We start from the raw sequence: 26,987 nt of genomic DNA on the forward strand, positions 1-26,987 counted from the left end.
ACACACATTTCTGAGAAGTGGGTAAAACCCTTGTGTTGTGCTCTGCACTGTTTTTCAAACAATCTGGCTATGCTTGAAAAATTCCATATTTCAGCCACTGGTTTGGCCACTGTGACTTCTTATCAATGACAATTGCATCTCACCTCCTGCTCCCAGTGTTACAAATTTGGTTCAAGGCTATCACAGCAATATGCTGCCTTTATCATATGTGCATAGGACAGGCCTAAATTGATCTAAGATGAGACAGAAATAGACTTCTCTGAGAAAAGCAGCGAAGTGAGTCTTCAGATGCTCACAGCAGTGCAGAGGAAGGGAGAGAGAAAAAAGTATTTACAGTAAGAAACACTTTCATTTCCTTCTGTGCTGCTGAAATAAGATGAAGAAAATCTCTCTCAAATACCACTGCAAGACTGGGGCTAACCATCTGCCTCGGATGTGCACATTCAACTTCATTTCACCTTCATGCTTGAAGGGCAAGCTGGTAGAGCTTAGGGTTGCAGTGCTGTGGTGGAGACACGAGACAGAACAGACAGCACGTGCAGGGTCGCTTCCCAACAGCACCCCAAAACATCCAGAATCTCAGCAAAACTAGATGCAAAAGGGGTCTGCATAAAGACTAATCCAGCAAAAGCTCACCTTCTCTTCCAGCCAACGAGAGCAGAGCCCACTTGCACATTTGCAGTAAAATCCCAGAAAAATACGGCCTTGCTGCTGCCGCTCTGTTGTTACAGAAGTGACTCTGCACGACTGTGACATTGCGGTGTCCTGCATTTCGTCTCCCTCTCAGTGACTCCAGGGCAAATGAGTACATTTATGAGTTCAATATTCCTGACTGCAAGTGCCCCATACATCACACAGTATATGAAGTCCCATTAGGCTTCTTCTGTCCCTCACATCCTCACTAGCTAAAAAAAAAATGCCAAAAGGAACCACGGCCAGGATAAAGATGACAGCACACACACAATCTGTGTTGTCATCAATCAGCAGCCTCTTCTAAGAGCAGCACTCTCAAATTTCACATACAATGAAACTGTTAGATGAGATCTGGCATTAATTTCTAATTAATTAGCATTGGCTAATGAGTGCTCTCAGCACCCTTGGCTAGGCAGAGAATTCAGTTCCCCTTTTTATATAAAGACACAGAGTTTTGTATGATTACTGTAGACAAAAAACACCTTGTAAGGCTTACCAGAAATCACAAGTAGAAAAAAGGGGGAGGGAAGGTGGACCAAATAAAAAAAACTAAGACTTTGTAATCAACCAAGAATTTGTAGTTTGAAGGTGAACTAAAACTTTTTTTACTTGGTGAGATGCAAGCTCACAGGGTCATTTTGCCCCTTCATGCTGAAGGCTTCATGAAAGGGGAATGGAGATTCATTCCATAGATGGCATGAGGCCTTGATGGAGCTTGGGAGATGGGAAAACCTGAGCTAGCAAGTAAAGCAGGAAATAACCCGTGAAATATTATGGAGAAATCTGTACATATCAACTCTGCACATCTCTTTCCACAGGCTGGTAAGCATGGGCAGCACACCTATTTTTACTGCCATTAATGTGTGTCAGTGCTCACTGGGGAAACACACGGGCTCAGATTCACTCAGAGGCAGCCAGCAGAGCTAAATCCAGAAACTCAACACAAGCAAACAGAAGATAGGCCTGCAGCAGCAGCAATGCACTGCTACAGCAGCCCTTCTGTCCATCCATCCCCTGTGGTGGAGCAGCACGACCATGGCTACAGCCCAAACTGCCAGGGCAGGGACACCCAGGACTGGACAGCACTGGGAGAGGGAGAGGTTTGCAGCCACAATGTGCTCTGCAAGCTTGAAGAGAGCTGCAAGTGTAGGAACAGGGCTGAGGGGTGAGGGGAGACAAAAATATCTCCTGGTCAGCTCACCAGTCCAACCCACACCTGCAGCTATTCATGCATCAGCCATTTCCTTTAAAATGGGCTTTGAGTGGCTCACAGGAGACTTTGACTGTGGCACACACCTAAGAAATGCTTCTGTGGGGGGCAGCAGGACCCAGAGACTGATGAAGATTCATATTCATATGAACTCTGTTACATTAAACTAGCCAGAGAGCTATGCTTATCCTCAAGATCTTTCTTGATCATAGCGATAGAGATAGCAAGCAAAAATAAAAGCAAATGCTAATGTCAGAGTCTCAGCTACAGATGATATCTCCGTGACAGGGACATTAAAAAACCCTGAAAATTAAAAAAGGGATGTTGCAGAAACGTGCTGAGATCACAAACTGCTAAGGAAAGGCTCCAGACCTAATTATGGACATGGTACGTGTGGTTTTCTCCATCCTGTAGTACCTCTGGGGAAGGCACAGCCCAACACTTGCAGGAGCCAGGGCTGATAGGACTGCACTCTTTTCTTCAGAGCACCCACGGATATTTTAATTTTTCTCTTGCTAAGAGATGGAAGGAACATCCAATATCCTACAAACACATACAGTTCCTCTGACATGGCTCTCCCAGCATGGCCTGTGATGACAAATGAAAAACAAGAGCCCATACATGGAAAAACTGCTAGAAATGACACAATTTATATTTAGCTGCATGCAGGGTGAAATGCTTCACATTTGCTTGAAAAAAGAAAGAAACAAACAAATATCTTAATTATTGCAGAGCTATTCAGACATATGGGTTCAATCCTGTCACTGCATGAACAAAGCTTAACTGAAGGAACACATTCCACTTCCTCCTTGCTTTGTCTTGCCTCGTTTTCAGGGGAAAGAAGACTTTGCTAAACCCCAACTTGGAAGGTGAACTTGGGAAATTTCACTAACATTGCCACCTTTAATCATATAAACATTATTTACAAAGGCAAAGAGATTTCACAGGTTCAAATTCTCTGCAGGATTCACTGAACAGTGTCTGAGCATTACATCTGCCGTGGTGAGGAGAAAGTTAATGCCAGGTTCAATTTTTAAAAAAAAATCTCCAAATATGGTGCAGAATGGGGACAAAAGCCACCAGCACAGCTGTACAACCACAAGATTGCAGGTGGCTGTGACAGGGATTCCCTATCTGTCACACTCTAGCACATGAGTAACCTAAGGTGACAGCCAGAAGACTTGAAAAAGCAGCAGAAAACACACTTTGTGCCTTTTCCTGAAGCTTTGCTACCCCAAAAAAGAAACTACAGCCACTGATACCTGCAGCAAATTAAAGCATTCAAGAGCTTTAGAAAGTTTCTTTTAAGCAGCAGAAAATATTCTTTGATTAAAAAAAAAAAAACAACAGCCAAAACATCTGGGTCATTTAACTTTATATCACTTATTAGAGGTGCTTAGAAAATGCAGACATTTGGGATAACGGCTGTCTTGACAACAGACTGAAATTCATTGTACAGGCACCAGAACAGCACTGAAAAAAAATATTCAGGAGATCCACAAACTGAAAGAGGCTGAAAAATAGTGTTTTATAGGATCAAAGCTGGAAACACAGCTTCAGCATCTAAAGTAGGACTTGAAAGGCAGATTGAAAAGTCATTGGGCATGACATTCTTTAACAAGGTAGCTCTGGCTAGGGCCAAAACAGCAAATAATTGAGGCCTTTCAAGATTAAATTAAATTTCTGCATACCCTGAAATTGTGAAATGAGTAAGATTTTCAGAAAGTGCAAGCATGGAGGGCACTTACCCCACAAAATGAATGTCTGACCACGCTGTGAGAGCAACCCCTGGGCCCTGGGCAGTGCAGAGATCCAGATGACACTCACCCTTGGTTCTTTCCTCTAGAGCCCTTTGCATACATATTCCTTTTTATCTCCTTAGAGATTGAAATCTGGGTGTATTTATCAAACATTTGAATCTCAGGGTCTCCCCAGTAATACTAGTGATTAAAAAGGGGAAATAAACTGGAATATTTTTGCAGCTAAGATTGTGTTCAGAATTTGAATATTCCAGCCACATAACACTTGTGCTGGGCCAGCCTCAATTTATTTGGCCTTTACACCTCATGTGCATTAAAGCAACAGGAATATAGGTGTAGCATCTGGTCATTTAAGTTTCTGCACAAATCTTTGATGTCTTTAATGCTTCAGTTCATTCTTTCTTCTTTCCCTGCTGATTGAGGGTGGTACAAAGAACACAACTTTGCTCTATTCCTGAGCTGTGGGCTTAGACATATCTTGGAGAGGTTTTGTTCAGTCATGTGGTACCTTCCCACCCTCTTCTGACAAAAAAACTATCTCCTAAATGGACTCCCTTCTCTTCACAGAATTTTAATTTTTAATTTGGTTGGATAGACTTGGTAGCCTTTAGCTGTCAAAGCAACCAGCATTACATGTGTATTCCAATTTTCCCTATTTGTACTTGCCATTAGCACATCATCCACACGTTGTATTAATACAAAGTTATTGGTTAACTCTCCTCTAAATCTGCCTAGGATTTTCAAAAATGAAGCTGACAATCCTGCAAACCCTTGAGGAAATCCAGTCCACTTTTACTGTTTTCCTTCCCAAGTGAAGACAAAATTATACTGAGATTCTGGATGCACCATTATACTGAAACAAGCTGGGAACAAATAAATTACTGTAAAACAATTTGCATTAGCCAGTATCATATTTATAGTTGTTGAAGCATCAGGATCTAGAGTCCTGGATGAATCTATAAACTAATCTTCCATCTGAGCTTAATTTAGGGTTTTTTTATCAGCAAGACAGGAGTATTACAGGGAGACTCACAAGGGAGAAGATCCTCAATTATTTGTCTTATACCTCCCCTTGCTTCCCAAGAGCACAGGTACTATTTTAAGGAGGGAGGTTTGCCTCCCTGCATTTTGAGCTGCACTGGATTCGCTCAGGACACCTCTGAGTTCCTGGGGTATTTCCTTCCCCCTTCAGTCACACAACCATCATGATGTTTTGGTATGTTGCCCACTGAGAGTCGCACACACAAATTCCTTGTGGTGAACACCGCAACTGTGCCCAAAATTGTGTAACAAATACCTCCCCACCAAGTTTGCTGGTGCTGATTCCAGCAGCAGGAAAAGAATGATTATCAGAATGTGGATGTCTCTGTGCCATCATGTCCTGGGTACAAAGCTTTACCTTCTATTCATACAACGTTTACTTTACCCTTAATTGTTGATCCTTCAACAATTGGGAGGGTGGGGGGATTGTTAACGTCACATAAATTGTGCTGGTATCTATCAGACATGCCTTAAGTTTCATCTCCAGTTTTTTAATCTATAATTGGTTCACTAAAGTTCCCCAGGGTGATTACTTTTGTATCTCCTTCCACTGCTGGGGCTTGGGGGTCTGGTCTGATCATTGTTCATCGCTTTCATTCGGCTCCCGATTGATTTGATTTTCGCTTTGTTGCTCTCACAGTTCCTGTCTCAGGATCACAGGACATTCTCTTTCCAGTGTCTTGGTTTTATTGCAGTAATCCTTTGGACTTCTCCAATTTAAATTTCCATTTCCCTTCTTCCCATTATTACCCCTCTGTCCTGTGAAATTCCTGCCTTGCAGAGCAGCTAACAAGCCAGCCTTCTCTTCCTGCTGTTTTCTCCTCTGCCTCATCTTAGCCTCATCCCTTACATTACACACAAATGTTGCAATAATTAATATCTCCTCTATGAGCTTCCCATAACAGCCCAGGAAACACTGGTTAAAATGATTAACATCTGGGGTCACTTGATCTACAAATAAGGAGACAAGCAAAAACCCCTCCTGCAGGGCTTCTGGGTTCATTCCACCACCTAGTGAATGCCTTGTCAGCATTATTTTCCCTTTGTCCCATTAACTGCTTCTTAAACCCTTTTCAGCATAATCTTAAGGCACCTGATCCTGCCTTGGTCTGGTGATAGGAACTGTCTGCTTCTGCCCACACAGTCCTACCATCCAGCAGACTGTTCTCTATTTTCCTGCACAATCAACACTTTCTCTTCATGGGCTAAATAGAGTTTCCAGTAACCATCAAGTGTCTGAACAAAAAAGGTCACATGCAGTAAAAATTCCCCCAATCACTTACTGAGCCTTTCACTCCAGACTCCTTTCTGGAGCCTGAGCATTTGCTGCTGCCAAACCACCAAATCTGCCAGACCAAATAACACCATTGCTTCTGCCCCCACTGCTGCAGGAGGAATGGGGGGCTTGCACAGCTGTTGAAGGGAAAGCAGAAGGTGCAGAAAGAGGAACAGAAGGAGTGATAGAGCAAATGGGAAGCAAAGGAAACAGAGGCACATCTGCAGCAGCTGCCTGAGCTTGTATGAATAGCAGTGACTAAGGAGATGCCTTGGTTTTGCTCTCATTCTTTACTTTACCTTGTAAGGCTTGTATAATGGCCATTAGACCCATCACGTCATCAATTACTCCAAACATGCCAAAAATCAATCTGAGCTGTGAAAGGATCTTCGATGTTAGCATTAAACACGTCATGTAGTCACAGTTAAAACTGCCCACTGGTGGCTCCTTCTGGTCTCTGCTCCCAAATGCAGTCACAGCCAGACAGGTATCTCAGCACAAACCCAGAGTCCTTTTTCCTGACAACCCATCGTACCCACCAATTCTGCTGCAATTACTCCAGAGTTCTGATAATGAGGTACCTCTCACTAAACTTTGTCTCATTTCCAAACTAAATGAAGTATGTAGAATTACAGAAAGTCACCACCTCACCTCTTTCTGGTTAGGCCCCTGCACACTCCCTGTGACAGAAGTAGATGAACTCACCTGTCCCATGGATCAGACACTTCCCATGAGATGCCACAGCCAAACAGTGGATGAGGGGATTCCATCTGGGTTAAAAATCCTGCTGCAAAACTGATTTGAGATGTTTATCAACTGAGGAAGAAAGGGACACAAGAACAGAACTACAAAGTGTTTATTTCATGACCATGAGACCCCTCCTTCATCAGAAGGGATTTTTAAGGAGTTTATATACAACTAGAAAAGAAATACTATGCATAATCATCTGACAGCACACAGGCACACTTTTGCCTTCTCCCCTCATGCTGAGGACCTTTACAGCATTTTCAGACAGGCAGCTCCACATTGCCTTTGCCACCCCGTGGTTAATGCAGGCACGGCTCCAGACCTTCCCCTTTGACTGCCCAACACAAGTTGTTTCTTACTCCTCTTTAGAGCAACCTGCCAACATTCCACCTCACAGCTGTTACTAGATCAAAATTCAGCAAGGATATTGTGGTCAGTTTGGAACACCAAGAGTTAATAAATCTCAAAATGACATGATCAGCCTTCAAATGCTCACATCCTGGAGGGCTGCAGTAACTGAATTCTGCAGAACAGCCATCAAACCCCAGCAAGGACAGTTTGTGACCAGTACCTGCAGTTTTAAAGCATTTTCATCAAAACCTCCCCCTGCAAAGCATTCCCATAAAAGCCTAACATGTTTTCCTCAGGTCCTCATTGATCAGTCTGGTGCTGGCAGGAAAATAACCAGCATGGGGACTCACAGGATGGTAAGGACTAACTGTAGGATGCTCCATAAGTAATTATGGAAATCCGAGCTGAGTAACATCCTCCATGAGGAAGTATGTTGTTTAAAGCAGAAAGCAAACAAAAATGTCTGTTCACAGCTGAAGCCAAGTTTCTACAGTTACTAGATTTGTCTGTTTACTGAAAACTCAGAAAAAGTGTAAATTGAAACCTCAGTCTTCGCCGCGTCTCTCAAGCAGAACATCTGAATTTCACTTCGCTTTACCCACTACCTCCATCACTTCCTAGAACTATAAAACACAGCAGGAAAGGAGCCCAAGAGGACACACATCTGTTCCCTGGACGGCCCAGCTCACACGTGATGCTCTAGTGTTGCAGTGCTCAGCACTCCAGTGCAGGAATCACTTCTGTCCACACCTCAGGGTGCCAGCAGGGCCTCCTCCCTTTGCTTCCTGCAGATCACATCCTGGTGTTGAAGGGAGAGGCTCTGCCTTTGCCTCTGTAGAGTATTCAGCCAGTGCCATGTTCCTGCATCCTGCCTAGTGTGAGATGGCTAAAACAGTCACAGAACTCTTCACATATCCCTCGTGGTACCAAAAACATGAAGCACCAAGCCATTTCTGTGTTTTCTTTTTTTCCAGACCACCTGAAGAAGTGCTTCAGCTTTGTCTCTGTTAGATTCAAGAGTGTGGATTCACCACACTCAAGTCCTGTAGTTGACTTCACAAGTTCTGTAGTTGCTTTAAATGTTTATGCTCCTGAGGGAAGAAAAACATATCTACTCATTATTGGGATACATTCCACAGATAGTGACCACAAGCAGGATTATTCCTTTTATCTCTTGTTAATTGAAAATGTTCTTCCTTTACTATATTTGTTTGAAATACTAGCCTGAAACCAGTACAGAGAGATTCACTGTGAATGCTTTAATACCTTGCCTTGTAATAAAATACCTTTTTTCATTTTAACAGCTTTTCTTCCATCCCACATGCTTACACAGATTTTTCCTCACTACAACAAGATGTGCAGGAGGACTGTACAGGAAACCATATATATTTAGTCTCTGAAATCTCCAACCAGCTTGGAAGTCCTGCCACACAGATTTACAAATTATCAACTGGGAGCCTGCACACAGCCAGGGCTTGCTGTTCAGAAGCCAGCAGGTAACAAATGAGGTCCCTGAACAGTTCCCCCACCATAAGAAGGTCCATTTCCTTGTCAAGCTGAGGAAGCATTTTACTTGGATTTGATTTAAAAAGAGAGAATCCTACTGGGAGGTCACAAGTCATAGCAAGAGTGTGTTTTGAATCAGCGTCCATCAGATATATTAATGCCTAGGGACGCATCTAGAATATTGTCTTTGACACTGTCAAAAACTAAACCAGTCATTTTTAACAGCTTCCCTGCAAAACTGAATCCTGGCATTTGCAACAGCTGCTATGTCAGAAGCAGAAGCAAACCCTATCCTTTGTCATAAGTTGAATTTGGCACGTCTGAGTGATACAATTACTGTAGTCTGAATGAAAATAACTCCCATACAAATGATAATTGCTTGCTTCTAAAAATCTAACTGCTTCTGGGCAAAGATTTTGTTCTGACTAGCAAAGATTCTGCCCACATTGAAACCACCTGCCTCAAGACATTTGAGTCCTTTAGCCATTTCAAAGTAAGATAGGACACATTTCAAACAGCCTCCTGTTGGTCTGTTCTGTCTTCTAATCCAAAGCAGAAGGAAAATAAATTCCCTGGTTCCCATTTCCAGGAACCAGAGTAAGAACACTACCTAAAGGGCACAAAAACCAAGTCCCCACACACAGCAGCGTCATCAGAACTCCTTTTCTACTTCATGTTCTTGTATTGCTCTGGCTTGAGTCAGAGATGGCAAATTCAAGCCACTGAATCACAAAACATGAGATTTCCTTTGACATCCAGGGCTACCAGGAGGACAGGGCAGCTGGAGTGCTTCACTGGGTACTGACAGCAGCAAGGGAGCAGTGCAAGGAGGAAACTCACTTTCATCCTCTACTCCAGCAAAATGCTGGAACTAGAGGGAAAGGTGACTGGGAAGACAAGGAAAAAGAGGCAAATACTTATTTGTGTGGTTCTCCAACAGCCCTGAAACCACAAACAGAGGGGGGTGTTGAGACAGGGAAGCAGGAAGGCAGAACAAAGCATAACACTCCAACTTCTGTGCCAGGTAAAAAACAGTAACATCTCACAGGCCAGGATGCTCACAATAGGGGGAAGAGCCCTAATCAGTATTTTGTAGGCCCCAAAATCTCTGTGTTATTCCACTGTGGGTCAGACTTCATGAAGGCTAAGGCAGCTTTCAGTAAGCCTTGCTGGCCTGGGTTGACCTCAATATCTAACACAAATATAGCTGGCAAAGTCAATCACTGTACAGAGACAAAAAAAAAATACAACAACATGTGGAAGAATTTAAAATTAGCACCCAATAATTAACCAAGGAAGCTCAATAAGAGCTCAGCACATTTAGGAGCTTAAATGGCTGGGTTTAGAAGTCTAACTGCAACATCTTGTTTTCAGTCTTGTAGCAGAAGCGTAAATGCTAATTGCAAGGGTAACAAACCTTAAATCAAGAACATAACACGCAGGAGTCTCATTTCAATTATCACATGAGCTCAAAAGGAACTGACATGAACTTTTGCCAGTGGAGGTTTACACTAAATATTTTTTTAAAAAAACCTACATCAAAAGACAGGCAGTGGAATAAGCTGCCCAGGGAGGTGGTGGAGTCACCATCTCTGAAGGTGTTAGAGACATCTGGATCTGGCACTTGGGAATGTGGTTTAAGAGTGGTTATGGTTGGTGCTGGGTTGAGAGTTGGACTGGATGATCTCAAAGGTCTCTTCCATCCTTGATGATTTTTTGAACAACAGAGGCAGCAGCTGCCAACTTTAACATAATCTATACATCATAACACAAACAAGTGTCTGATCCACACAGCCCAGCACAGGAAGACAAGGACTTTATAGTGAGAACTTCCACCCACCCTACACACACACACACACACATACACACCTTGAACTCTCTTTGGAGAAGACAAAGCTGTGGGAGCTGTTGCACACCATGGCCATCCTTCATCCTCTTTCCCAGCCACGTGGAGCCCCAATGTTCCATTAGGGAAGACAGGAATGTGCTGCCCAAGCTCGGTGTTCCGGTGAATCCAGCACTGTGAGGACCTATTTCTTGCTGACAGCGGATCCAAAAACGCTGCTCCAACTGGGGATAGCCAAGGTCAAAAAATAGCAGCCATGTGCTCTCCCATCTATCATGGACACATCACTGGGGGTTGAAAACATAGCACATGGAAAAAAATCACTAACAAACAGTTTGACATGATTATAGACATCAGGCTGAAACTCTGGTGATGATGGAGGGTTGAGAACGTCAGCTGGGAGCTGGGATTTAAAAGTGAAAAGTGGGATTCACTTCCAAATCCTGAATACTGAAGTGTGTGGTCTCTAAATAACCTCTAAAGCCTGGCTTGTCCGAGATCCACGCATTATGCACAGAAGGTTTTGCACCAGTCTTCTTCCTTAGCAGTTTAATAAAGCTTAAATGAGAAATTTCTTTAAACTCCTGTCAAGATTTTTTATTAAATAAAGCCACAAATGGCATAAACTGATGTTAAAAAGTATTACTGACAGCTAATGAACCAGCTATTTTTATTCTCTGTAAACACTAAGACACAACTTTCAACTCATACTCAATTAATAATATCTAATAAGCCAACTCTGTCAAATTATATTTGTTTTATTAGTATTATCTTGCTAGAGTTTATTACAGCGCTCCTTCAAACACTAAATCTTTAAGAGGAAGCTGTAAGATTAATTAATTAATATTCTATTTTTAATTGCTTTCCTTTTTCATATTCCAAATATACTGACGTAATTCCATTAGCCAAGGTCTTTTATTTCCCCATGGAATTAATTTCAAGCAGAAGCTGCTTAACAACAGCAAGTGCAGCATGCTTAAACACTTCAGGAACATAATTTTGTTTCATCACAGCACTCAAATGTTATTCTGGTCCTGCAGCTAATAAACCCACAGCCTAAACCTCTAAGAACACATCAACACCAAACCACATATTCCAAACCAGATTAGCATAAATACATGCTGCTACTAGGGAATTACTAGGAATTAAATAAATTTTCTTACCTTCAAAATTAACAAGTGCACACAAGGCAGTCTGTAATGAGTAACATGCAACATTTTTAATAATTATTATAAAATATAAATGATTATAAAATAATTTTCAAATAGGTGACACTTCAAAAGTGACTTTTCTTTGCAATCATGTATACATTTCTTCATGGGTTTGTTCATCAGGAAACCTTCAAATCCCATTAACTTAGATCCAAGTATTCTTGCATACTAATTATTTCCTTACTGAATCTGAGCAGAGAATTTTTAGATAAAATACCTGTATCATTAAAAATAAAAAAAGAAAGCCACCTGTAGTTTCATCAACTGCCAGCAGTGTCTGCTGTGAACTTGTGGGCGAGTTTCCCTTTTTTCCATGCCACAAGTGCGACACTGGAGATTTGCATCGTCAGGCAATTTTTCACAGCCAAAAGAAATCCAAAGGTGTAGCTGCAGGCTAGGAATATTTAGGAATATTAATTGCTAGAGATGGACTTGTACGTCTGTACTGGCAACTGCTCCTCTGGACTTCAGCAAAAATACTCTAACACTTGCCAAAGCTCCTGTTTGTGTCTGGTGCACGTCTTTATCATCAAAAGTGTGAAGATGGCTCAGAAAAAATGCTACATTACAGTTACCTGCAGCATCAAAGCTTCCCCCAAGGAAACAAAATTTATGTAAAATAGTGTAACCTCATACAGAAACCCAAAGCAGTGCCATGCATCCTCCTCAGCTTCCAGTTTTGCCTGTGGATGTGACAAGCCATATGAAGCCACAGGAGACAGTGCAAAGCACTCCTTTATATGCCAAGAGAGCATATGTGAAGAAGCCAAACTCCTGCAAGTCTCTAGAGAAGCCCCTGGTTCCCAACGCCTCTCTGCCAGCTGAGCAGTCACCTCAGAAAGAAAATTTATTTCTGCAGTTCACAGAATCTGATTTCCCAGCCTGACAGGCAGCCTGCAGGAGGGAGTCTCCTTTTGCAGTACATGCACAGCACCAAGGCTGCAACTTGAGCAGCAAATTATTGATTGAAGCTGTCTTTGCTGCCTCCTGGTCGTGCACAAATCACTACCTTCAACAAGGAAAAGTGCACACAGGGCAGGGGGTTGACACTCAGGATGAGCACCAAAAGAGAAGAAGAACAGGCTGTCTCCCTGCTTGTCAAACAATGCCTTGAACCCCAATTCAGCAAGTACAGGGTCAGAGTACACACTTCCAAAAGCCTTAAAATGAAATAAAAATCAGCTGCCTCACAGTGACTATCCAAAAAAAACTACTTGCTGTTGTTTACAGACACACAGAAATGAGAGACAAATCTCAAAGGCAACCATCTGAAAGATTTCAGCCTGACTAAAAATATCTGTTACCATCCAATCAACAAGTCAAGCACCTCTCACAAGCAAACTTTACCAGAGCCTCCATAACTTTCATTTCTGCCTTCATGGGATGTGTCTGCCCACAGCTTTGTGGGTCTCTTTACTGCTTGATCTCTGCAAACACAGAGACTGTTCTGAAAACCACAGCACTTGGAAAACAAACCACCTAAGATTACATATTCATAAGAAAATGGAGGGGAAAACCACAAACCGGCTCCCTTCAACACAAAAGCAAGCCAATTAAATATTAAAATAGCAAGAAACGAGCACAAAAAGCCAGCAAATACAAGAAGTCTAAACCATGTGCAGTCCTGCATCAACTCAGAGATCTAAATGAACAGGGCTGCTTAATGAAACCAGATAAATCTGGATGTCTGCCAGTGCCATTGGCAGCAAATGTCATTCAGCTTCCAGAGATCTCTGAGGGAGAGCAGCTACACCAATAATTAACATATTTTGCTGTAAGGAGGATGGACAGAGTGCAGCCTCAGAGACGCCTTCCCCAGTATCAACCCTTGCACCACAACCCACACAAAGGCTCTCTAAATGACCTCCACAAGCACTGCAGCTCCCCAGAGGCACCAATCCTTTCACCCTCCTGCAGAGGTGCTGGCCATGGCACAGCTCCTCTGCCTTCCCTCCGCACTAAACTGGGGATGCTCCTCCTCATGGAGCCTGTTATCCCGTGGATAACACGTTTCCTAGGCAGCCAGTGAGTGGCTGAGCCTCTGCACAGCCCAGATGAGCAGCAGGACCTGCTGAGCAGTGGTAGCTGGGGTTTTAGCTACAGCTGGATGCCGGGTTCAAAGTGGGGAGATGCTGCCTTGCACCGCCAGTCTTGCTAAAATCACTGTGCCCTTCATTATCCCCCCTCTCTGAAGAACTGTGTGTGCCTGTACCTGTGCAGATGTTTACAGGCAGCTCTGTCTGAGCTTTTTGTTCTGAGCTTTGTCTCGTTTGTCGGATCCTCAGGCAGTCACTGTAATTAGAGAAGGCTCAGGAGAAAACCAGCTGAGTAACTCCAGCCTCCCTTGGCTGCTCAAAACTCTGCAAAACCTACACAGAGCACCAGCCTCCAGTAGTCCCATAATCCTAGTTAATCATTTCTTCTCAGCACCCACAGACCACTGGAGCCCAGATAATTTGCATGTGCCATTACCTTTGGGCAGCTAAGGCTGGAGTGTGCAGTTTTGGGTGCACAGATGCGCTGGGAACTTGTCAGCCCACCGGTTCCAATTGACATGGAGGCCACCCTCTTTTATTTTGCATAACACGATTACCCTGATGAGGCCGGGAAAATAAATATTTTAACAAATAATAGTGGCAATATAGCTCAGTCCCTGGATCAGCCGTAACCTAAAATGAAGGAATTCGACAACACACTGCCTGCGGAGAAAAGTGGGGAAAGACTGACCCCTTCAGTACAAGAATGTCTTATTCCTCAGATATCTGGAAGCAAAACACAGCTTTCTTTGCACACCCCAGGACGTTTATGTAATTTTAAAAATTAACAAAGCAGAGTTAAAGCGATTAAAAACGAGTTTCAAGATCTCTCTGGTGAAAAACAAGCTTTCAAATACAGATAACAAGCACCTCGTTCATGCCTCTCCTTCCAATTCTCCCACAATTGTACACCACGTTTCCCTTCACCCATTCTGACTGGCTTCCCAATGCTGTTAACTGCCTGATGCCCTTCCTTACACAGGACTACATCAGAACTGCTTTGCTGCTTCCCCAGAAGCTGCTGGGAAGATGCTGGGGAAATGCTTGCATACTGGGCACTTCCTTTTGCCCAACTTCTGCCGCTCACCTTGATCTTTTGGAATGCTCTCCTCTAAATACCTAATCAATGCTCTGACACAGGCTCCTCATCCCTGGTGAAACTGATCTCCTAAATTCAGTTAGCACCAAGAGAAAAGAATGAGAGAACTGACTCACAAATCACCAAGTACAATATTGAAATCTGACTGGGTATTACAAATACGCTGGCAGACAGCAGCAAGCTTCATCAATGCCAAACTCAAGGGACAATTGCAGGCCGTGATCTATGATGGGTTTTTTGCCTTTTACTTGAGGGTGTTTCACCCATGTTCCCTAAATAAGCTTTTTTTACTCCCACAGGCAAGTGTCAGGTAAGTATGGGAGACTGAATTATAATTCAAGCAGTCCGAAACACCTCAGTGAAAAACATGAGGGACAACCACAGGGTTTTACTGCAAAACTTACACATTTGAAGGGCACTTTACCCTTTTTATATTGAGTTCTTCCTCTAGACCTCCAAGATTACATTTTGAGCTTAATTAAAACTAAGAAATCCCTAGGTAGTATTGTTTGCAGATACAGAAAGCTCGAGAAAGAAGTTCACTAGAATATCATGTTCAGATATTTACAAGGCAAACACTATTAAAAACAAATGTGTAAAACTGTGATGTAAATAACAATATAAATTAACACAAGAGAGCCATGCCACTGCAACCACATGAACACAAAACTGGGGGCACAACCTTTGGGCAAAGCAGTCAGGGCACAGGTAAGCTGGATTTAGAAGGGTCTCAACAAGGAAGCGTCACTCAACAACTTTCTTATGGACAGAACTTCCCCTTCAGGAGGATCTTCAGTGTGACTCACTATGACAGTATTCTCAATGTGTAACCATGCTTTCAGTGAAGAATTTTTTTCTAAAGTCCAATCTGAGCCTCTTCTGGCCCAAATTGGGGTCTATTTAACCAACAAGCTACTTAAACCTTGTCTTTCTTCTAAAGATGTAACAAAACTGAGCACCTGCTGCAAGAATTCTCAGTGCAGTTTCCCTGGTTGCTTTTCTGGGGTTTCTCCCACTTTCAGCCCTTGACTGGTTCTAAGTGCATGGCCAAAGCCATAAATCCAGGTAGCAGGTAATTAGGCAATCAGAAACTGAGATAAGGGAGTCACTCCTGCAACTGATGAGCTTTTCTGGGGATACAAACACAGCCTCCATTGACAAGATGCACCAGTGTGTTGGCCAGCTGTCCCAGGAGCCCAGGTGTGATCACTTGTTCTTTGTTCTAGTCTTCTTTTTAATTCTTTTTTTCCAGTTATTCAAAGCTGGGAATGTCTCTGCTACCCCTGGTTGATTCTCCTCCCCTAGCTGTTACACTTCTTTATGTCTACAAGGGTTTTTTTCCCTTGAATTTTACTAGGGGGTCTTAAAAATCACACAATGACAGCTACTTTCGGTTCTGTGTGAGGGAAAGGTCCCTCGAAGATTCCTTACCTTAACCTTCACACGTCAGCTACAGACTGCTGGCACACAAGTGTGTACCTAGGAAAACCCCCAATGATCTCCCCCCATGTTTTACAGGGGAAATTATATATCAAATACATTAAATCTCCTCAAGTACATGTCACTTGCCAAAGTGGTGAACCTGGTGCACAAATATAACTTTGATTTTGCATTTCATATATAATTCGCCAAACACAGAGGTCAATTTCTTCATAAAGGGAGCTCAGGTCATCATTTGTACAGGGCATTAAAAATAGCAGGTCCATGGATGTGCACACATTTTCATCTCTTTTTATTTGGAAAATCTGCAATTTATCCAGTCTGGGTAAACTTGAATCAAATCCAGCAAGAAGTTTGTGGCACCCCTTTGTTGCCCTTCCCGTGTGTTTGTAATCACTTTGATGGCCATCTCAGTCCCAGTCTGTCACAGGTGTCCTCGAGTGTCCTGACAGAAAGCTCTTCTTTCTGCACCCATTTTTAAGGCTGATAGTAGATTGACCTTGAAGCTCAGAGCAGCAGTTATTAATCAAACACAATATGAATACCTTAAGATGGAATCCTCTCACAGTACTGACACCTATTGTGGTGTGAAGAACATGCATCTCCTCGAAACACACTGAAGGTGCCCTGAACTACAAAAAAGTGGAACGTGACATGGTGATGCTGCCAAGCTTTTGATGGTTTGCTTGTCCACGTGTTTTTCCCACAAACACATGCCTAGGTCAGGGTAGTTGCATTTTAGCATCGATACAGCAACTGTTTGCTTTCCAATTTTTCAGTCAGTCTGGTGTCAGTTTGCTTTCTGCGATTTTTTTCTCCTTAAATGCCATGGAGGTGTGAAGATCCTCAGAACTTGACTGGGCATGGCCTTCAGCAGCCTGCTCTGGCTGAGCCTGCTTCAACAAGGAGTTGGACTAGGTGGTCTCCAGGGATGCCTTCCAACCTGCAAGGCTGTAACTCCAACATCACAAGGTTTAATACTTCACATCCAAACCAAGGGCTGCCATTATCTGCTCGGCAAGCACTTCACTTAACTCTCTGCAGTGTTAACAAGCAATCTTCTCCAGGCTACGGAAAACTGCGTGTGTTGATGGAGCTGAAATGCTCAGAATAGAGTGTCCTGTCAAATGGGCTTGAAGAAGAGTAAGACAGCAAACTGTTCTCCTTGTTTATTTCTCTTTTAGCAGCTCTTCAGAGTGTTGGTGCTCTCTGCATATAAGTGATTGATGCATCACTCCATGCCAAAACTTCTTTCAGCGCCGGTGAAAGTGGTTGATCAATACCTAAGTTTAAGAAACAACCGTCCGTGGGCAGCCACAATTCTTCAAACATCTTTATTAAACTTACTTCCCTCTATTCAGATGGCAGCTTTGCTCAGTGTAGATGAACTTCTATAAAAGCTGCTGGGTGGGTACAATGTTCCTTTCAGCACTACAATACCAAGAGAAATGCAAAGGCTAAGACTAGCTAGAGCTTGCTGCAAAATGGAAGAACAGTTCAGTACTTCTCCTTACTCTATCATTCCCACCAGGGTTTTTTCATTTCTTTTCTCCAGCATGGGGGTTTGATCATTTCAACTATTTAAGCACTGTGGAATTTTTATAGACAAAATACTTTTGACAATAAAAGCATAGAAACTTTTGAAAGTGATATATTGGCCTTGTCAACACAAAACCAAAAATAAAGGAAAGGTGGCTGTTAAATCACCAGCCAGCTGATGTTCAAAGTAATCAAAGACTGAAATTGCTCTGATGTAGTAAAAAAATGGAGCCAAGGCTTGATTTGTGGTGTTTCTGAACTATTACAGATATTTTAAAATGCGAGATGGTTTTTTATACCTTCTGTCTAGATTCAGCCAGTTTTATTTTAATAGTGATCTAGTAAATGTTGGCCTGTCATTTTTATCAACCTGGAGTTACTTTGTTTCTTTCCCTTTTCCTTGAAATACAGCCATTTTGTACATTTCATTGCTTCACAGGTTTTCAAGACAGCCAAATCTTTTTCTGAAGATTTCTCCCAAATTACCAACTTTTAATTATTGAACTGTCTGCAGGGTGGAGACAGTGTGGTATAAAAAGGGTTCCAGCATTTCAAAATATCTAATAGTTGAGAAACTGCCGAAATAATACACAGAATGCTGATTGGAAGAAACCTCTGGAATCCAACCTCCTGCTCAAAGCAGGACTATCACCAGCACCAGATCAGGTTAGGCAGGGCTTTGTCTGGCCACGCTTCAAAAACCTCCAGTGATGGTGATCCAGCAGTTCAAGCCAGTTTCCCCTTTTGTCCTTTTGCATACATTCATACTTTGACTGTCAGCACAGCGATCTCCACCCCTCCACACTTCTGAGCAAACATGCTGTATGGCACAAGCATGAAGAGGATACAGCAGTGTGCCTGTCAGTTGTAATGTTTTCTAAATTGATGGGGTTATGTTTTCCCTTTCATTCTATTTCAGTATTCCCATCTTCTTTTGTTGATGACTGTTTCTCCATCTGTACGCAGCCATCGAGTCTAATGAGCCTGTATCAGTCATCATTTCTCCAACAGAAAAGGTCTTTAATGCAAATTTGTATTTTAACCTTTGCAAACAAAGCCTCAGCAGGACAACACTGAACCCTGTTCATTTGCCTCTTACTGCAATTCCCATACACTTCAGGGTACGCAGTGAGTAAGGTTGCTGACTAATTCACATGGTTTGTGCCCTGCTAACAATAGCTTGAAGTGAAAAGGGACTCTGGAGGCTTTTAGAGCATTTTTCTCTTTGTTAGCAGGAAAGATTATCAGATTCCTGAAAAAACACTTTTCTCTTTGTCATCCTGTGGGTCCTCAACTCATGGCCATCCTGTTTTGTACCACTGCTAAGCACAAACCACTTACTTGGTGGTTTAGCTCCTAGAAAGGCTGGGTAATTTTCTGTATTATAACCTGGGATCAAAACCATCACACATAAATGCAGTGTATTCATCAGTTGGGATACAGGAGCCAAGGTGAAAAACAACTTGGTTTTTTTACGGCCTCGGGAAATCCATCTGCTGTCTCATGCCTGTGGCCACAGGGTGGCTTCCTCTGTCTGCAAACCTGTTCTCGCTCCTCGGGTAAGGTGGCAGTGTGTAACCCAAGTGTTACCATGCCTAAGCAAACCCTTTCCTATGTCACCTCCTGTGTAGGGAGAACTGCGGTATCAGTGTGGGAAGCGCTCAAGCGAACACCCAAGCTCTGACATTTTCCACCACACTTCATGAAAACACACAGAGCCAGATTCCTTCTTCCCTCCAGGTATGTGTTATCTGGAGAAATTAAGAAAAGCAGGCACCACAATGTAAAAACGTGTGTACATTTCATTCCACTGGGGAAGCTCCACATAAGGAAATTAATTCCAGAACAGTGACTTCTTATCTCTTCTCTCACCTTGCACAGCATGGTGTCCTCACAAGGAACTCCTGTGTATCCTGTTTTCTAGCCCTGATTAAGTACTATACCCCCCACATCAGCTGCTTTCCTTTCTGCCCTGAAGTTAAGCCTGGCAGTGAGATGTCACTGCTCCTGCTTGTTCTGTGGTTTAAACCCAGCTGGATGTGAAGCACCTGGCAGCCTCTCGCTCAACCCCCTCTCTGTTCTCTTCAGCCCGGTGGAGTGGAGAGGAGAATCAAAAGGAAAACTTTTAGGTTGAGATAACAACAGTTTAATGATTGAAAAGGAAGTGAAATGTCATAATAATGGTAAATAATAACCACAATATAAAAGGAAATAGGAAAGGAAAACAAAAAAAAGCAAACACAACGCAATTGTTCACCACCCCCTTCCTGAACCGGTCCCACTTGGTCCCACTTCCAAGTAAATCCCCCACTTTATACACTGGACAGGAGTTCTGTGGTGTGGAATATCCCTTCAGCCAATTCCAGTCACCCATCCCAGTTATGCTCCCTCCCAGTTTTCTTTCATGCAGCTCCTCAGTGGCAGAACACCACACACACACACACAAAAAAAAAAAAGAAATATTATCACCTTTTGATTTTACCACAGTCATTATCTGTCCCCAAAAAAATAGCTGGGGAGAGGAAGATTTAAATGGGCCCAGCATGAGCTCTCAGCTGCTGGTGGCACGCCAGGAGCATGGGAAGCTGAAACTGTGGAATTCTGCACTAGGATAAGTCCCATAAGCTCCACACCTTGCTACAGCCACAGCAGGAACACAGGGCTGAGTGGTCAGAACAGAAATTGAGTAGCCAAGGTAAAGAGCACCCATTGTAGGACCCAGATGCAAAAACAGGCTATGACAACAATAAAGCCAAGGTCCTGGGAGTAACAGGATGTGTTTGCAAAGCCCTCGATGGAGTTCTGGATTGGGTACCTCTCTACCTTGTTTTAGTAAAGCTGTGGACATTGCCTGCAGGAACCACACGTACACAGATGATCTCCCTGGTTTGCTTTTCACATTCAAGCAGTAACTCAATACACCCAAGGCTATGCTTCTGCTAGTAACATATGAAATCCCTGCAGAAATTTCCCCTCTCTTGATGCAGCTTGTGCCCTTCTTGCACAGAGACTGTGGTCCTGGGAAAGGACGAAGCTCTTTCTTCCTCCTGACCAGCCTGTTGCATGGAAGTTACCTACCTGTTTCCTCCCATAGCAAATCTAAGCATAGCAGCAGTGAGTCAGTGGCAACCTGAACTGGGAATTTTTGCAGGGTCAGAAGGGAACTCCCACCCTGCCTGCCTGCTGAGATGCTCCTCAGGGCAGTGGTTGTCAGGCAGTTGTCAGATGCTGGTACCACCTCTGAAATGCTGATGGATTTGTTCCTCCAAAGTTCCTGTTTGTTGACAGCTCTCAGAGCAAAACCCGTGTGTTTGTGGTGAGTTGGGAAATATCTGTGTGTGGACATGGTTCTGACTGCAGCTCTGGAGCGGGGGCTGCCCATCTGGAGCATCTTGCAGCATGTAAATAGCCTGGGCTGGCTGAGCTGCCAAACTGTTGCAGCAGAAACACTGGGGAGAGGCAAAATCCTGAGAGCTGCAGGGCTGCAGAAAGCAGCCTCCCTTTATGTATCAGCTTGGAGCTGCTGGAAGCAGTCCATCTGCACAGGTGGTCCACTTCAGCATTCAGCAAACACTTGAAGCAGGGACTCGGATTAAGGTGCGCTTTTTTTGTTGTTATTTTTGCTAAAGCTTCCATTTTGCTCATCTGTTTATGCTTTCCTTCATGATTCTGCAGCTCACAATTGCAGCCTTTCTCTTTTGCTTACTCACTTTCCTTCTGTCCAGCTTTGCCATGGAGAATAAAAGATTGCAAGACTGGTGGTTTTGGAATCCCTGGCATCTGAGGTCCAAAACTGTTCTATTCACCTGAGCTGTCTTCTTGATTCTGACACCATCCAATCCCTTAATCCCATCATTAAATAGCTGGTGGTGGATGAAGTGGTCTGGGCACCCATCAGTTTGCAGCGTTTTTCCCATCTGTCCAGTAAGTCAGTTCCATCTGGAGCTTGAGTGGTTGTGCAGCATCTGAAGTGATGAAAACAAGTAACTCTAAAGATTAAAAGCAGAGTGGGGGAAAGTAACATCTTAAAAGTTTTAAAAATATTTCCATGAGTGATCTCAGCTTTATCTGTGGTACAAGTTGCTCCCTGCTCCTAGATTTATTCCCCCAGTATCCCTCTCCTGCTATCTCTGATTCTTACGTTTTAAAATAAAGTGGGATCTTTCTTACCATTATATTTTCCCTATTCTTCTGCTTTTTTTTTCTGCAGCAACTGCCTATGCCAGCCCTCTTGGTGCTAACTGCTGTTGCTTACTGTTTGGCTGGTTTTGGACTCAAAATAGTAAATACTGACAGAAAAATTCTTGTCTTGGGTGTTGATGGTATTTGTAAGGGCAGCCTGCCCAACAGTTGAATTCATGGTGGTTGTTGGAGCTCAGCAGGGATGCCAGGCTGGGAAGTGACAGAATCCAGCTGGAGTAGACAAGACATCAAAACGGTTTTTTTGTTGGATCTTTCTGACTTAGCCTGAGCGTCTTGGAGGAGAAAGAAGAGGTGAGATAGCAAATACAAAAATCAGGTTCTGGTGTCTAAAAAGTAATCTTCTATTTAAAATACTTTTAGGAGAGGAATTAGACTTCTGGCTGTCATTATTGAAGAAGTATAAGTGTGGCTGGGTTTTGCTCTTTTCTGACACCTGTGTCTATGATTGCTGTCAGCCAATTCTGAGCCCAGCACGCCTGGTGCATGTCCTGAAGAGGGGCAAACTTGAGTCTCCTTTAAGAAAAATACCTAACACCAGATGCCTCAGTAGCACACAAGATGTCCAAAAAATGTTTGTTGCTCGGTTGATCCCATTCCTTTAAGTCACCACTCTGTTTATTCCCAACATTCAGGAGGGACACTAGATTTTAAGACAATAAATTTAGGATAATTAGGACAACAAGCTCTTGCTGAATATTCAACTAAGATTGCTTTTGTTTGTTCCTGCTAGGAGGGTTCCTGATTGCTGAACCTGATGTAACTGCACAGATGGACCAAGGAGAAGAACAAGAATACAAAGCCTTGGAGGAGACACGCATGGGTGAGGAAAAAGTTATGTGGGTTTATAAACACAGAGCAAGCAAAATGCTCTTTGGGCTGCCTCAGTGCTATTTGAGCCACTCTATTTTATGCAGGTCACATTGAAACTTGCTCTTTCCCCCTCGGGGAAGGCAGCCTGCTTGCCTTTGTCAGCTTGCAGGTAACGGTGTGTAGGAGGAGGGAATATTTGGAATGTGTGTAGGTTTTTTGGGGATAAGGAGACACCTGTAGCATTGCCCTTGGCTTTGCTGTTGATGCCACGTCTGCTCTGGGTCCTATGATGAGGCTGTAGAGCCTCTCCAGCTGGGTTTCCATTTGCTCCCAGTCTTCCCTTTACTGCTTCCTCTATGTGGTGCAAACAAGGCTCCCTAAGGTAACAGCTTGCCTGTTTGCTGTGCCAATTCCCAGTGGGAATCACAGCCATACTTTCTTTTCCAGGTGGTGTGCTGGGGCCCCTTCCAGATCACCTTGAATGCAAATATCTCAGGTCGTGTTGGCAGTGGGCTCCAGAGGAGCAGAGGAACATTTTGGGGACAGCCGTGGAAGTCAGCGGGGTTGCTCAGAGGCTCGGCAAGGTGGCTGTGAGGAGGAAGAGGAGGTTAAGCTGCCCTGTTCTGACATCAGCCCAGTGAAAAGGCAGGTGAGAAGGGCAGCAGCTCCGTGGTGAGCCCCTGGTGTGGAGTGTCCCACCATCTGCTCCGAGTGTGGCGAGGCCTTCAGCCAGAGCCAGAGCATCCACCTGGTCCAGCAGCAGTGTGTGCACAGTGGGGAGCTCCCCTTCCAGTGGGGGGAGTGTGGCAAGGCCTTCAGCCAGAGCATCCACCTGGTCCAGCAGCAGTGTGTGCACAGTGGGGAGCTCCCCTTCCTGTGGGGGAGTGTGGCAAGGCCTTCAGCCAGAGCATCCACCTGGTCCAGCAGCAGTGTGTGCACACCAGGGAGCTCCCCTTCCTGTGGGGGAGTGTGGCAAGGCCTTCAGCCAGAGCTCCAACCTCCTCAAGCACCGGTGTGGGCACACGGGGCTCAAGCCGTACATGTGCAGAGAGTGGGGGAGGTTCTTCAGTGACACCTCCACCTGTGTCAAGCACCGGCATGGGCACAGGGGCGAGCGGCCCTACAGGTGTGTGGCCTGCAGGAAGAGCCTCAGCCAGCACTGCCACCTCCTGAAGCACCAGCAGGCCCACACCGGTCCGGCCCTACGCGGTCCTGTCCTGCAGGCAGAGCGGGAAGCGCTTCAGGCAGAGCTCTGACTTCGTGAGCCATGTGGGCACCCACACCAGTGAGAGGCCCAACGAGTGCGGCCGTGGCTTCAGCGGCAGCTCCAACCTCATCAAGCACACCCACATCCACATCAGGGAGCAGCCCTACCGCTGGTCCCACTGTGGGGAGAGCTTTTGTTTCCAGCCCCAGCTGGTGCGGCACCAGAAGCACCACGCGGAGGAGCTGGTCGAGAGGAGAAAGCTCCATGGGTCATAGGAAGCTACCTGGTGCTGGGAAGACATAAAGCTGCTCCCTAGACATCTTGTACAGGACATGAATTTTGGTGGAGAAAGCCCTCAGAGCCCATCCCTTTTTTTTTTTTTCATTTTTACTTTTCTTTTTACTTTTTTTGTTGGATTTATCCAAATCTGTTAGTGAGCACTGGCCAAACACTCAAGCAGGGAGTGAGGCCGCTGCTGAATGAATTAAATGAACTAAAGCACGTTAGCTGTGGTGCAGTGGTTGTTGTGAGCCTCTCTTGGGGATGAAGAACAGAAGGTACTTACACTCTATGATACATTCAAGGACAGAGAGGACCTAGAGATGTTCCAAGGATTAGTGTCTTTTTCTGTTATTTCTAGAGAATAGAAATAATTTCTAGAGAATAGAGAATAATTTTCTGTTATTTCTGTAATTTTTATCCCAGTAAAACCAGCTAGAAATTGTACCTGTTTCCTGTACAAGCTGCCTGTGTTTTCCCTCACGGTAAGGCCACAGCCTGGGATGATTGCTTCCCATAGAATCCATGTCTCCCACATGCCAGCAGACTTGGTTTTAGATGGTGCTTGCATCTATTTATTTGAAACCCCCAGCAATGCTGTGCCGGGTGCCTCTGTGTGCATATTGTGGGCCCAGCTGATGCTGTCTATGGAACAGTGTGTTCATGGGGTTGTATCATTGTTAAATTGACAATTCCACAAATCATGCTGCTGTCTTGACAGCTTAGTCCTCAGCAGCTGTTAACTAAATTAACATCTTAATAGGTGTTTCTCTCAGAATCTTGTTTAGGTGGCACTTTATGAATGTTTTTATAAGGCTTTAAAAAGTATTTAGAATGACTTTTTCGTGGTCTTTTAATTGTCTGATGAACTGAAAATGAACAGGAAAATGATGAACAGAAAAATGATGGTATTTGAAAATTAAGCTGTGTCAAACAGATTTTATATTAAATGCTAAACATTTTTTCTTGCATAAAACTTTTGAATTCAAACACCATGATTTTGAGTTGTTAATGATTACAAAGAGGTAATTATGATTTCTCAATTGGTTCCAAGAACTTCTGTGATGTTTTTGTGAGTGGTTTTGACAGTTTTAATAATTACTTTCTAAGGAACATGAAGGATGGGGGATTCTGAGAAAGCAGAAGGATCTGACCTCTGAAGAGATCTTCTCCTCTTTGAGGAGGAGAATACTACTACTGGAAGTCTGTCCTTAATAGGAATTCTAGCTCAGGCGACCGTTTGGTACGGAGGAGGAGGAGGGAACTGGCAGTAATAACAAAGATGTTAATATCTCTAGCATGGAAGAACTCCCTGTAATGAGCATGGCAGTATATACTGAAATGCCTGTTCCACCCACGAAGACAAACAGGGGAAGAAATCACAGTGTGCTTCAGGCAAGAAAACGAAGCCATCAAATCTGTTGTGCTGCAGAATTTTTATTTTCAGCACCACACACAGGCCTGGTGCGAACAATGAGCTTTCACACCGGGTGAGCTCCCAAATAGAGGAGATCACTTAGGGCAAAGAGAATGCCCAGCATGAAGAGCACAGGATCCCTAGGAAACAAGCAAGCTGTGACCAGAATATGACTGGAATTACTGTCTGAGTGATGTGGATACATCCATGCCTCCCTTAGCCACCAGCTGCTGCCACAAAGGGCACAACTCCTTGCTCCACTGGCAGCAGACCTGGTTTAAGTAATTTGGTTTCTACTCCCACCTTCTCCCCGGGAGCTTGAATTAATACAGCTGTGCTGAGTAAGTGTTCACATGGCTGTGTTTTAAGATCCATGAGATGATCCATGCTTTTTAAATTACAGACTTTGGAGAGTTCATTCCAAACTGGATTAGCCCAGTCAATACCACAAGCTCATGAGGAGCAGGGTATGTACCACTGAGAGGCTTGGACTCAGAGAAAAAAGACAGGCCAAAAAAGGAAAGAAATAATGTGGTCAATACTGCTGTTAGTTCCCAAAAAAATACATCATTTAAGAGGTTTGTTGCTTTTCTTCCTCTTTTTTTTTTTTTTGTTTCTAAGAAAGACTAGACCTGAAAAAGCCTGACACATTGCCTTTGTTGTTTCTTCATTCCCAACCCCATCAGAAAGTCCATTGCCACCAGAAGATGGAAATTTTGGTGGTGTCCTTGCTGCACATGCTTTTACCAAAACATTTATTTGTTTTGAATTGTAATTGTGCCCCCATAAAGTGGCTGAAAAAATGTCTCTTGCCTTAGAGTTGGAGTTGGAGCCAATTGTGGACTGGACAAAGCAAGGCCAGGGTGGTGACATTTACAGAGTGAAAGGTGCCAGGGGCACAGAAGCCGAGCAGTATTAGCCCAGGTGAACTCTTCTAATTCTGTTTCTATTTATTTTTCAAAGCAGGCAAGAGGAGAACCTGCTGATGGGCATTATTACCCAGTAAGTCCTCACACAGACACTGCTGCTGATCAGCCCCTGTGCCCTCACTCTCCACTCCTGCCATGACAAGCCAGGGCACTTTGCGCTCTCTCTGTTCAGTCGCTACAAACCCCGTAGTTCAGAGCCCACAGCATCCAATTCTGCTTCAATGCACAGTTAATTCAGGTTCCCTTAGCTGGGAGCCAGGCAGAGTGGGAGAACTATGAACATCTGAGGACATTTTCTGTCCCACACTTTTCATATCCTCTCTTAGTCATTCATTGAGGTACTGGAAGAACGGGCAGCGGGCCATTTTGGGATCAGCCTCTTTCTAG

The 26,987-nt window shown here is 43.9% G+C and overlaps 1 protein-coding gene and 1 pseudogene across 2 annotated transcripts in view; one reads left to right on the plus strand and one right to left on the minus strand.

Annotated features, from left to right (window-relative positions):
- Window positions 1-26,987, minus strand: part of LOC147654432 (uncharacterized) — a 749,593-nt gene that overhangs the window by 666,950 nt on the left and 55,656 nt on the right. The window lies entirely within an intron of this gene.
- Window positions 22,639-26,311, plus strand: LOC111943600 (uncharacterized; annotated as a pseudogene). The gene is made up of 3 exons (XR_015285412.1): window positions 22,639-22,778; window positions 23,216-23,654; window positions 23,737-26,311. The product of XR_015285412.1 is annotated as an uncharacterized LOC111943600 (transcript).

Source organism: Cyanistes caeruleus, chromosome 3, assembly GCF_971803275.1.
Source record: "Cyanistes caeruleus chromosome 3, bCyaCae1.hap1.1, whole genome shotgun sequence".
Taxonomy (NCBI): domain Eukaryota; kingdom Metazoa; phylum Chordata; class Aves; order Passeriformes; family Paridae; genus Cyanistes; species Cyanistes caeruleus.